Raw genomic sequence first — 12,874 nt, 5'->3', positions numbered from 1 at the left:
AGTCATTTAAAAATACCTCATCCCTTCCTAAATTAGATTTAAACTGTAAAAAGCACACACTTCCTGCTTGATGCTGTTTTTGTTCTCACCCCCTATTTAAAACTCACTCTGGTTTGGGCTGACGTAGCCCACCCTCTCTCTAACTCTTTTCACTTTTTTGATGTAACTTGTCGGCATCTGATATCCAACACCACCAGTCTAGTTGGCTTAAGGCTAGAAGTAGCACAGGAAGAGAGCCGTGGCTTCGTGGACCCAAGTGGTATTGAATGAGGATGCTCCATCTAGTGGAGAAAAGAATATTGCGAGGACGAGCCAGATAGGACACTTTCTGCATAATCCTTACATCTGTATGAGTCTAACAGTTCTTAAATGTATATGAATATAAAGCTTTATTGACACTGAGTGAAAAAAAGAAACAAAATACGGTTGTATTTCCAGGTGAGTTCAACTGAGCCATACCAGTGGTGGCAAGCCATACAAACTTTTTGTTAAGGTACTGAACTGTATAAGCAGCAATGCTGAAAAAAAAAGGCTAGGATTAAATGTACAGTAAGTCTTTTAGATTTAAAAAAAAAAAAAAAAACTTTGTATATTTCATATAAATGTAAACAAATTCTATAGTAATTACAGTAATTGGTGTGAGGACGTTCCGCTTTTTATCTGAGGTTTAAAGGTTTAAAACCTTTCTTAGTTATATATATTTTTTAGTGCACATATGGAAATGAGTATGGTATAGAAACTGGTCTCCCAAGTGGAGACAGGGCATATATCCTTTCTCAGAAGTCTAGATCAAGGCAAGTCAGAAAGAGCAGGAGAACCCAGCCACCAAGAGCCAAATTCTTTGATAACTGGCAGGTACAGACTCCTTCTGAGGCATGAAAAAGAATGCTAAATGATCTCCCTGACAGAATACATCTTCTGTTTGTTTGGTCTGGACCAGTTTTGCTACAGGCTGAAGTAAAAATGTCTGCTGCTGCCACCCTTACTGTACATCACTGCTTAGCAGCAGGTGAGGTTATTAAAGGAAACCCATTCCTCTGGGATTCAACCCATAGCTCAGGAAACCACACCTGCATTTTCAATGTAATTACATAATCAAAATGTGTAGATGAGGAACTACTTCAAACTATTTTTGAGGAACCTTTATATATATATATATATACACACACACACACACACACACACACACACACACACACACATAATGGTATTTTAAATACATTTAAACACATTACTGGTATGGGGATTCTAGAACAGTGCCAAAGACCTAAAATGTGTATGTTTAAAAGCAAATGAATCAGCGGCAGAAGCCCATTTCTCTTAGCTCACCTAATACATATGGATGGTATTTTACTATATTTAGATTTTGTCTTACGCTAACACACTTCGGACCAGGTCATGCTAAGATAAAGAGACTTTTCAAATCACTGAACATCGTCAGGGTATCTGTAGATCTCAGTGCAACCGGTTGTTGTGTGTTTAAGTAATCATTCCCTTCCTTAAACATAAATTCACTGACATGCATAGATTTAATACATCATATGTCCTTTTCCACAAGGGATGGCTGTGGTATACCATGCATGTAAAATACATCTTTATATTTCCAGTCAAAATAATTCCTTATTTAATGAACTGAACATATGCAGTAAATAGCCACATCTTCACCCGAGTATATACACTTTCCTACAGTACTATATATATATACTGTATATATATATATATATATATATATATATATATATATAGTAAGACAGCAGGGAGGGGGTTAAATCCTCGCTGCAGAGAAACATGTGCGTAGGCACATTTGGGGTTTAGTTTAATTGTTTTATTGTTAATTATCACCTGTACCTGGCTATTATTGTAAATTAGAGCCAGGTGCAGGGTATTTAAGGATAGCAGTTAGTCTGCGTTTAGTTTTAGTTTTTGGCAACAGGTAAACAGCTTAGCTGTCCTGTTTTTAGTTTAGGTTCCAGTGCTTATGTTTAGCTAGTGCTCAAAGAGAGCTAGGTGTTGGTTTTGTTTATTTTGTTTTTGTATTTTGTTCATTAAAAATAGTGCAACCACGCTTTAAAATCCATTTCTGGTGTTCTGGGTCAGTGTTTTTAAAGGGGCAACAAAGCAGAGTAGTAGCAGTTTTGTTACTATATATATATATATATATATATATATACATATATATATGTAGCATCAGAGTGGGTCATAATATCATTCTGTGTATGAAAGTAACAGAATTGAAATATACAGTGGAGGATTTTAAGCCATTCTCTGTGTCTACTTGGTTTCTGGTCACAAACTGGTCACCGACAAAGAATGCTTTTAATAAGAGTCATAAACTAACTGCTGAACAAATGGCTTATTTTCACGATCGCTGAATGACTCTTTTGGCTCCGCAAGCCAGACAGTTTTGGGTACTTTGACATATAGGACAGAAAACAGTCCATCTCATAAATCCAGCCGACTGGGGCGGAATAGCGGACCAGTGGAGAAAAAGGGGCCTCATCAGAACGAGAACAACCAATGAGAAACATTCCACGTGAACTCAGGCACCGCCCAAAATAACCAAACTATCCAATCACAGGGGTAAAGAGAACCTTACAAATGCTTGAGCACGACACTCAAATAGGGCTCCCGACACGAAATCCAAGGTTATTGATACAGAAACAAGTCTATGAACTGTGACAAGCTGAAGATCCAGCCTGCGACCAACTGGAAAAGAGTGGTAAATGCGTGGTAGTCTTTTCTGTACTGTTTAGTTTAGTTAATTCTTCCTTTCTGTTTTAGTTTAGATGTTGCACCTTTAATTTTTCCTTTATTTAGTTTTATTTCTAATAAAACTATTCCTTTATATACACTAGAAACGTTGTCTAGTGTGATTATTCTGATAGAGGTTGGGTTCTACATGACTTGAATTCAAACAAGGTATTTTATTATTACAATTTAAACTAGTCCAAATACAAATATACCTTGCACACTATACTGTATATATATATATATATATATTGTAACAAATCAGGAGAGTACTCCCGTAAATGACTCTCCTTTTCTTCCACCGACTGGCACAGACACAACGAAGGTTCAGGTAAGTAAATCTTTATTTACAATATTTACACCAATTATCACTTTTTCTGGGTTGAGTAAAGCCCTGTACGGGTCAGTAACTAGCTCACTTCTTCGTCCCTCACTAACTGATTCAGAAGTACCGAGTCCAGCTGGCCGAGGCCTTTGCAAGTCCTTTCCCTGTGGAACGTTCCGGCTACACAGGTAAGTGTGGACCCGGTGCCTTCTGCTGGAGTCTCGGCCCCACAGTAACGATCACGCAGCCTCCCTCGGCTGGAGTCTGGCCGCAACACAGGTAAGAAGAAGGAACGCCCACTGCCGGAATGTCTCTGTAGCCCAGGTCAGGACAACGCAGACTCCCTCTGCTGGAACTGGCTAAAACACAGACAAGAACAGAGAGATCCTCCTCCCCCTGTTGGAGTATCCTTAAACACAGGTGACTGGAAAGAACAACGTGGACACCCACAGCTGGGTATCGCTGTAAGACTGGTAATAATCCACAAGAATGCAAATGGAAATTGTATCCTGGTTGTGGGGGTGAACCCCTGCAACCAATGGCTCAGTGCTTCACAGAAACACGGGGTGTCCCAGAGTTCAAACACAATATCCTGGTTTGTGTATCCCACCTGTGCAAACTGCAGTTCCTGTCTGTACCATACAAGCCACGTCCCAAAACTCCAGGCTGTTGCCTCCGTTGTTATTATTACAGTTCGCTAATTGTGCTGCGTCTTCTTGCGCGCTTCCCTCTGTGTCCCGAGACAAACAAACACCCACATACAAACGGCAGCTGTGACGGTTCCCAACCGTCACGGAAACTGCGGAATTGTTTTAAATTCGTCGCCGGTAAACAGCGTCTCTTGAGCGGTATTTCATAAGAATAAATTAGACTTTAACAAAACAAAAAACTACCTCACAAAGAGGATAAACGCCACAGTAAAACAAAATACCGCTTTACTCAAAACGAAACGTTCACTTTACCTTCCAGTAACTCGTAATACAGTTTCAATTCTCTGAGCCCTGTTCAGCAGTACGCACGGCGGTGCTTCCCCTGGTCACCCCCGTCTGTACCGCTCCACTTCCCTTTATACCCAGAAACCCCGCCTTCCTTATTAAAGGTAAGGTTCCTGGGTTGTATAGTTTTTCAAATGGCGTCGCCATTTCTTAAAGGCGACGCCGCTCTTTCTACAATATATATATATATATATATATATATATATATATATATATATATATATATATACACACACACACACAGTTACCTCCAAAATTATTGGCACCCTTGATAAAGATGAGCAAAAAAGCTGTATAAAATAAACAACACATATATGGGAAAACCATATTCTTTTATTCTAATACAATTGCTCAGAGAATTTTTTTTTTATTAATAAGTAATAAAAAATGTTCTAAAAAAGATAGATGTCAGAATTATTGGCACCCCTAAAGATTCTTATAAATAAAATCAGACAAAATTAAATCTGCATTAACATTTTACTTCTTTAAGTTCATCTCAGTCTTAAGGAACTGTATTGTGGCCTTATTATTATTATTATTATTATTATTATTTATTTCTTAGCTGACGCCCTTATCCAGGGCGACTTACAATTGTTACAAGATATCACATTATTTTATTTTATTTTTTTACATACAATTACCCATTTATACAGTTGGGTTTTTTTTTTTTTTTTTTTTTTTTTTAGTGGAGCAATCTAGGTAAAGTACCTTGCTCAAGGGTACAGCAGCAGTGTCCCCACTGGGAATTGAACCCACGATCCTCCGGTCAAGAGTCCAGAGCCCTAACCACTACTCCACACTGCTGCCCTACTACTCCACACTGCTGCCCACACTGCTGGCCTTCCATGGCTTCCTGTTTCACTGGGGTATAAAAATGAGGTAACACGCATATGAAAACCATTTGTCATCCATCATGTGGCAATGTGCTTCACCCCTGTGTGCATTTCTGTGTTGTATGTTGCATGTGCTGTGTTAATGTTGGTGTATAGGCATTGGTACACGGGATATAAACGGGTCTGTGTTTCATGTGTGATTTAAATGTAGAATTGTATTTAGGCACGAGGATGGCACATCACTTCACGTGCATTTAAAGTATATAATATGTGAGCACGAGGTTGCACATAATTAATTCACGTGCTGGAATTCAAGTGAATAATTAATTAATAATTGAATCCCAGCACAACAGTATATATAGGTGCACGTTTCACTCACACGGGGTTGTGTGTTCGAGAGTGGAGAACGGCTGTGGAGAGGAGAGTAAAATAAAGTAAACAAAAATAATAGGTATTTGTTTGTTTAAACTCACCGTGTTTGTTTGTCTGTTTTATTTGGCCTCAAGTGCCGTGTCCTGTTTTCTGTTTCAAACCTTTTTATTTGTTTATTAAACACTGAGCGCTGCCGCGACTCAGTTTCACTCATCATTTCACCTCATCTGTCCTGTGTCTGTGTATTCATTTCCTGGTTCTGACGTCACCACTCAGCCAGCCGTGTGACATATGGTGTCAGAGTGGGATGACAGCGGCCCCTAGCGTCAGACCAGGGAAAGTGCATTTTTTTTGTTGAGGTGTCCTTTTCGGGGAAAAAAAAAGGGGGCAATGGAAGACAACACCATCAGGCTGCGGGACTGGATCCTGGACAATGCTGGGCTGGAGGCCCAGTCTATGCCCATAGCCATCCGAGTCCTGTGGCTGATGGACAGGGAGCAATGGGAGGCGTATGAGAGGGAACACACCCCAAACACCTTGGAGGAAGGTGTGGAGTTGGTCCTTAGCTACCTGGAGGCAGCTGTAAACAGAACAGCAGCCCAGGTAGTAGGGCCACCAGCAGAGGGAGAATGCCTGCTGTCCCCACTTCCACCAGCAGAAGAAGAATGCCTGCTGTCCCCACTTCCACCAGCAGAGGGTGAATGCCTGCTGGTATCACTTCCCCCACCATCACGAGGAGAGGAGCCGGAGCTGCCTCTGCCTCCACCATTACCACCAGCAGAGGAAGAATGCCTGCTGGTTTCCCCTTCAGAGGCAGAGCCGCACCAGTCCCCTGCAAGAGAGGCAGAGCCGCACCAGTCCCCTGCAAGAGAGGCAGAGCCGCACCAGTCCCCTGCAAGAGAGGGAGAGCAGCACCAGTCCCCTGCAAGAGGGGGAGACTACATGCTGCTCCCACCTCCGTCGCCAGGAGACTACACGCTGCTCCCACCTCCGTCGCCAGGAGACTACACGCTGCTCCCACCTCCACCGCTTCCACCACTAGGAGCAGAGCAGCAGGAGCTGCCTCTGCCTCCACCACCTCCACCAGGAGCAGAGCTGCCTCTGCCTCTGCCACCTCCAGGAGCAGAGCTGCCTCTGTCTCCACCTCCTTCACCGCCTGGAGCAGAGCAGCAGGAGCTGCCTCTGCCTCCACCACCTCAACCGCTTCCACCAGGAGGAGAGCAGCAGGAGCTGCCTCTGCCTCCTCCACCAGCAGAGGGTGAATACCTACTGGTTCCGCCTTCGTTGTCGTGGGAGGACTGTTTGCCCCTCCCACCTCCACCAGCAGAGGGTGAATACCTGCTGGTTCCGCCTTCCCCAACATGGGAGGACTGCTTGCTGCTTCCACCTCCACCACAAGAGGAGCTACAGCTGAGTTTCGCTTCGCCCAAGGATGCCAGCCTCGCTTCGCCCAAGGATGCCAGCCTCACTTCGCCCAAGGATGCTTGCCTTGCATCGCCTGGGGCTGCCTGGTGCTCCGCATCGCCTGGGACTGCCTGTTGCTCCGCATCGCCTGGGGCTGCCTGTTGCTCCACATCGCAGCAGGAAGTACTGTGGCTGGAACCCCACCAAGGGGAGCTGCCGGCCACGAAGAAGTGGGAGGAGGTCTGGAGACCGCCAACCCCAGCAGCAGTTTCGCTGCCGGAGATCGTGGGGGAGGTCAGGAGACCTGCTCCCACTGCAGCACTTTCGCTGCCGGAAGTACTGTGGCTGGAGCCCCAGCAAGGGGAGCTGTCGGCTTTGAAGAAGGGGGAGGAGGTCCGGAGACCACCAACCCCAGCAGCAGTTTCGCTGCCGGAGATCGTGGGGGAGGTCAGGAGACCTGCTCCCACTGCAGTACTTGCGTTGCAGGAGATACTGTGGCCGGAGCCCCGGAAGAGGGAGCTGCCGGCTACAAAGAAGGGGGTAGGTCAGGAGACCACCCCCCAAGCAGCCTTTCCGCTGCCAGGACTGCCCCGGCTGAAGGAGTCAGTCTGGGAGCTGTCAGCACGTCTGCTGACAGCATGGCCAGTAGCAGCCTGGCTACTGGCAACATTGCCACCTGTGGGCCCCTTGAAGCCTCCGTTTCTTGCCCAGGACTTTGTGCTGGACTTTTGGGCTTTTAAAGGGGGAGGTGGCCGTTGAGGCCATGTGTGCTGCGCACAAGGGGGGGTATATGTGGCAATGTGCTCCGCCCCTCTGTGCGTTTCTGTGTTGTATGTTGCGTGTGCTGTATTAATGTTGTTGTATAGGCATTGGTATACAGGATATAAACGGGTCTGTGTTTCATGTGTGATTTAAAATGTAGAATTGTATTTAGGCACGAGGATGGCACATCACTTCACGTGCATTTAAAGTAAATAATATGTGAGCACGAGGTTGCACATAATTAATTCACGTGCTGGAATTCAAGTGAATAATTAATTAATAATCAGTTTCACTCATCATTTCACCTCATCTGTCCTGTGTCTGTGTATTCATTTCCTGGTTCTGACGTCACCACTCAGCCAGCCGTGTGACACATCACCATGGGGAAAGCCAAAGAACTCACAAATGAAAAGAGACAAATGGTTGTTGACCTTCATAAATCAGGCAATGGGTACAAAACAATAGCTAAAAAACTAAATATACCACTTACCACTATTAGGGCAATAATTAAGAAGTTCAAAACCACTGGAACAGTGGTAAACTTGCCTGGTAGAGGATGCAAGTGTATCTTTCCCCCACGCACAGTGAGGCAGATGGTTCGGGAGGCAAAGGGAAATCCAAGGGCCACAGTTGGAGAATTACAAAACTTGGTTGCATCTTGGGGTCACCAAGTCTCCAAATCTACAATTAGACGCCACCTCCATGCCAATAGGCTATTTGGAAGGGTTGCCAGAAAAAAAGCCTTTATTGAGAGCAACCAACAAACGTAAACGCCTGGAGTTTGCTAAACGGCATTGGCACTTCGATTGGAACCGAGTGCTATGGTCAGATGAGATGAAAATAGAGCTCTTTGGCCACGCACACCAGCGGTGGGTTTGGCGTCGAAAGGAGGATGCGTGCGCAAAAAAGAACCTCATACCTACTGTAAAATATGGTGGTGGATCTTTGATGTTATGGGGCTGTTTTGCTTCCACTGGTCCTGGGGCCCTTGTTAAGATCAATGGCATCATGAACTCTACCCAGTACCAGGACATTTTAGCCAAAAACCTGGTTGCCTCTGCCAGGAGGCTGAAACTTGGCCGCAAGTGGATATTCCAGCAAGACAATGACCCCAAGCACACATCATAATCCACAAAGAAATGGTTAATTGACCACAAAATCAACATTTTGCAATGGCCATCTCAGTCTACGGACTTGAACCCCATTGAAAACCTGCAGTTTCAATTGAAGAGGGCAGTCCATAAGCGCAGACCGAAGGATATCAAGGATCTGGAAAGATTCTGTATGGAGGAATGGTATATATATATATATATATATATATATATATATATATATATATATATATATATATATATATATATATGAGTAAGACCAGTACTATTAAAGCAATAGTACTGAACGTATAACTCGTTACAGTTCAGTATTGGTTCAGTGACACAGTTATATGCTACAGACAAATATATTATTCTGGCACACTTGACAGTTCTGCATTTTAGAAACAAGTGCTTGAGTCTTTGATCTCTGGCAGTGAAAGTCAAGAATTCCTAAACAGACTCTTGAAACATGCCAAGTGTTTCCAAAGTGCACATATGATGACAACATAATGTATTTGTAGCAGGGGAGACCTGGACTGACTATCTGGCACATGCGTATTGCTGCAGGTAGAGGGCAGCAGGCTCCTATGATCCGCCTGTCAGTCATGGCGATGACACGGAGAGGTGGGGAAGAGGGTGTGTGTGCTTTCCCTCTCTCTGAGTGGCTGAGAGGGGGGCTTTGGGAAATTGCTCGGCCCTTAAGAAGGGTGCTTTAGGTGCACTGGGGTGGCCGTATTGGGGAACACACCGTGACCCTGACCGCAGACTTCAGGTGTTAAAAAGGAGGAAAACGAGGCAAGTCTGGCTGGGGATAACAGCCGACCTGAAAATAATTAAAAGAGAAATCAAAATAAAATATGTAGCTACACACCCAAGGGGGTGGGTTTAGTTATACGGGGAACTCCGGCCATCCCAGTGTAAAGCAAGCTAGCGTAGGACGGAGGCTCGTGCTGACCAGCTTAGCGGCAGTGGGGGCACTGCGTAAGCAGAACTTTTGTTTGTAGTTTTATTACTGTGTTTTATTTTCCCTTTTTCTTTCGCCTTTGGTTTTCATTATTATTTACGAGCACTTGTTGTGCCCTTGCTTGTGTACCTGTTGTGGTGCAAGCCGTGGTGCTGGTTACTGTCGCCAGTATCCAGTCCACGGACAACAACACCATCTCCTGGACGCCATAAATCAGTGCGCCTGAGCGGCGTTACAAATAAAATACTGTCTCCTGGTGTCAGTGAGTTGCCCACCACCCTTCCACAGTATTTTATTTATTTATTTATTTATTTATTTATTTATGTATCATTGTGGCAAAGTGGTGAGTCAATACAGGTGCGTGCAGTGCAGAGTGGATACAGAAAAGACAGACAATGATTTCCAGGTGCAAGCGTGTTTATTGGTTTATTAACAATGTCCAGAGCCTTATGGCGAACACCTGTAAATAATAATGGTGGAGTGATACAGCGGCGTGTATCACTCGGTAATTGTAATCCCCGGGTTTGACCTGTAACCAAAAGTCCAGTTTATGTACACCAACACTAAGCACAAAACAGAAACACAGGTTGATGCTGGCTTTCGCTACAGCTCTGGATCGTGTTATGGGTAGTCTAGTTTAAGACAAACAGACAATTACAACAAACACTAACACAAACAAGACAAACCTCACGATTTTCAGCAAATAAACACAGGCTCCTTGTAGGTTGTATCTAACCATTTACCAAGGAACAGATCACTTACACTACAACCCCTTATATAACCTCCCCCATGACCCTAGGTTAACGAGCGGATACGCTCCTCCAATCCGCAGATGCCACGCCGTTTCCCGTCCGGGTCATTGAGTTTGGGAACCGTAGCTCCACCCCTTTTCTAGATGAACGACTTCCACCTAACCCAAGTAATAAATTGTCATGCCATTTAGTTAAGGATACTCTGTTCCTTTTACACAGCGCCCTCACAGGTCGGGAGGAAGATCTAACACCAAGAATCATTCGATCTCTGTCACATACAGGAAAAGCTTCCTCAAATATATGCATAGATAGAATACATTTTGCATTGCCATCTGTCTCAAAAGTCAAGAAGACTGTTTTACAATGGTGCACTTTTAAAGCAATAACAGAAATGCTGTAGACAAAGGGAGCTCCAGAGTGGTGCATCCAGTAAAGGCACTATGCGTGGAGTGCCGGATGCACCCTATAGCCTGGAGATCGCAGGTTCAAATCCAGGCTATATCATTGCCAACCATGACCGAGAGATCCCAGAGGGCTGCACACAATTGGCCGAGCGCTGCCCAGGTAGGGAGGGCTTAGGTCGGCAGGCCAATCCACGGTTCACCGCACACCAGCGACTCCTGTGGCTGATAGAGCACCTGTGGGTCTGCAGTGGAGCCATTCAGATCTGTGTTGTCATCCGGCATTATAGGTCTGATGGCTTCACTGTGGATCCCCTGTGCGAAAAAAGACGGCTTGGCAGGGACACTTTGCAGCGGTGAACCGGGATTAGTAACACAATTTGCGATTCCAAATTGGGGAGAAAAATTGGGTAAAATCATTGGCAAAGACTACATTTATAAAAAAGAAATAAATAAAAAAATAAATGATATAGGCCTAGTCCTTATTTGCATAATATGAAAAAAATAATATGAAAACTTTAGTTATTTACTAATAATTAAGATAATAGTCAGTTACTAGTAATGAAGATTAATCATATTTGCTTTTTATAATATATGAAGGTGTGAGAATGAAGTGCAAGCTTTGCCCAAAATTTTTCAAATAAACTTTGTAGTGGTATGTATTAACTTGCAGCACTTCAACCATCTAAAATAAAAGCACAACTTTGAAAAATGTCTATCAGTTTTATTAATAAAACTACTCTTCTGTTGATCAGAAAATAGACTAATTCTTGAAGTTAAAACATACTACTCTAAGCTTTTGCTTATATGGTTATTTTGACAGAAAGAAACTTAAATTATCAATAAAAAAAATCCTTATAATTATTTGTTTTCTTATTGAATACAAATAATGTGATTTAACTTCAGTTGCAAAATGAAATAACTTTTTTTTTGTTATTATTTTTACAATAGGCTAAGACTCCCTATATTATTTTGGCGATCTCGGTTAATGCAGGCAGGCGCATCACACAGGGTGAGGCAATCCACACACAGGCAGAGGGTGGGACCTCTCGCACTAAAGTTTGGCGCTGATACCGCTGTACAAAACAGCAGGCTCCTTTTGTACAGCAGTGTCGGCACTATGCTTTAGTGTGAGAGGTCCCGGGTTCGCACCCGCCCTCCGCCTCTGTGTGGATTGCCTCGCCACGTGTGATGCACCTGCCTGCGTTAACTGAGATCGCTACATTATCACCGAGTCTGAGTTTCCTTGGTCCATCCAACATTTAAGTAAACAAGTAAGGGAAGTGTAACAGGGCGAGGAGCCCTGTACATGTATTTATTTATAGAACGGGGTACCCCTCCGCTCCTGTGCAATTTATTATTTTGTATTTGTTTTGTGGTATTATTATTATTGTTATTGTTATTTATTTATTTATAAATATGACGACATAACCTTGTTTTGTTATTGTTTTATAAATGTGACGGCAAAGCCGTATGTTTTGTTTATTTTCATTTAAATGTGTCCTGGCAGAGGCGAGGTCGTCAGCTCGTCCTCTGCCAGTAGTAAAAACAACTTGTGCAGATTGTGGCCGAGGGGTAATGAGATAATTGATACTTAACCTCTCGGCCACAGTAAATAAAAGCCTGCAGCTGTCTGCACTCATGGTGGGTGTTCAGAAGTGGAGAACGAGAGCAGTGTGAGCGAGTGGATTAAACAAACCTAAAATATAAATAGGAACAGTGACAGCAACTGCCCAGCCTGTCCTACTGTTTGTGTTTAGTGTTCGTGATTATTTTGTTTCAACTTTTATTTTCACACTGTATGTTTTTTTTTTTTGTTAAAACCTTTTATTTTATTTTTGTTTGAAAAAAAGGAAACGGCTCAAGCGCCACTGCACCGCACCTGCAGTGTTTCTGTCACAGGAAGATAAACATGTAAGTTATCAAATGCAATTTTTACATAATGTATTAAATATATTATTATTCAATGCATTAGTAAAATAAGCAATATAACTGGAAGATGGATTAAAATCTGCTGACACAGATAAAAAAAATGGATAAGAAAGCTTTGTTGAGAAACGCAGCATGGCTGCTCTTTGATGAGCCCAACCATGAAGCATTTCTGAAAAAAAAATGTCTGCATTTTATGTGGCTTGTGATCTGTACCTGGAAGGTTATTACAAGAAGAGAAGTAACTGGATTAGCAAAGAGATGTGTTGCTCAAATCCAGAACACTCTTAATACA

General features: G+C 43.3%; 1 long non-coding RNA gene across 1 annotated transcript in view; it reads left to right on the top strand.

The window, feature by feature from the left end:
• The first annotated feature begins 12,344 nt into the window (after positions 1–12,344).
• Positions 12,345–12,874, top strand: part of LOC131737093 (uncharacterized) — a 31,960-nt gene continuing 31,430 nt past the window's right edge. Inside the window, exon 1 of the long non-coding RNA XR_009328665.1 lies at positions 12,345–12,564. This is a non-coding gene — a long non-coding RNA (uncharacterized LOC131737093). The remainder of the gene's footprint in view (positions 12,565–12,874) is intronic.

This window comes from Acipenser ruthenus, chromosome 5, assembly GCF_902713425.1.
Source record: "Acipenser ruthenus chromosome 5, fAciRut3.2 maternal haplotype, whole genome shotgun sequence".
In the NCBI taxonomy this organism is placed as follows: Eukaryota; Metazoa; Chordata; class Actinopteri; order Acipenseriformes; family Acipenseridae; genus Acipenser; species Acipenser ruthenus.
The sequence above is the reverse complement of the archived record's forward strand: the minus strand, read 5'-3'. Positions and strand labels throughout refer to the sequence as shown.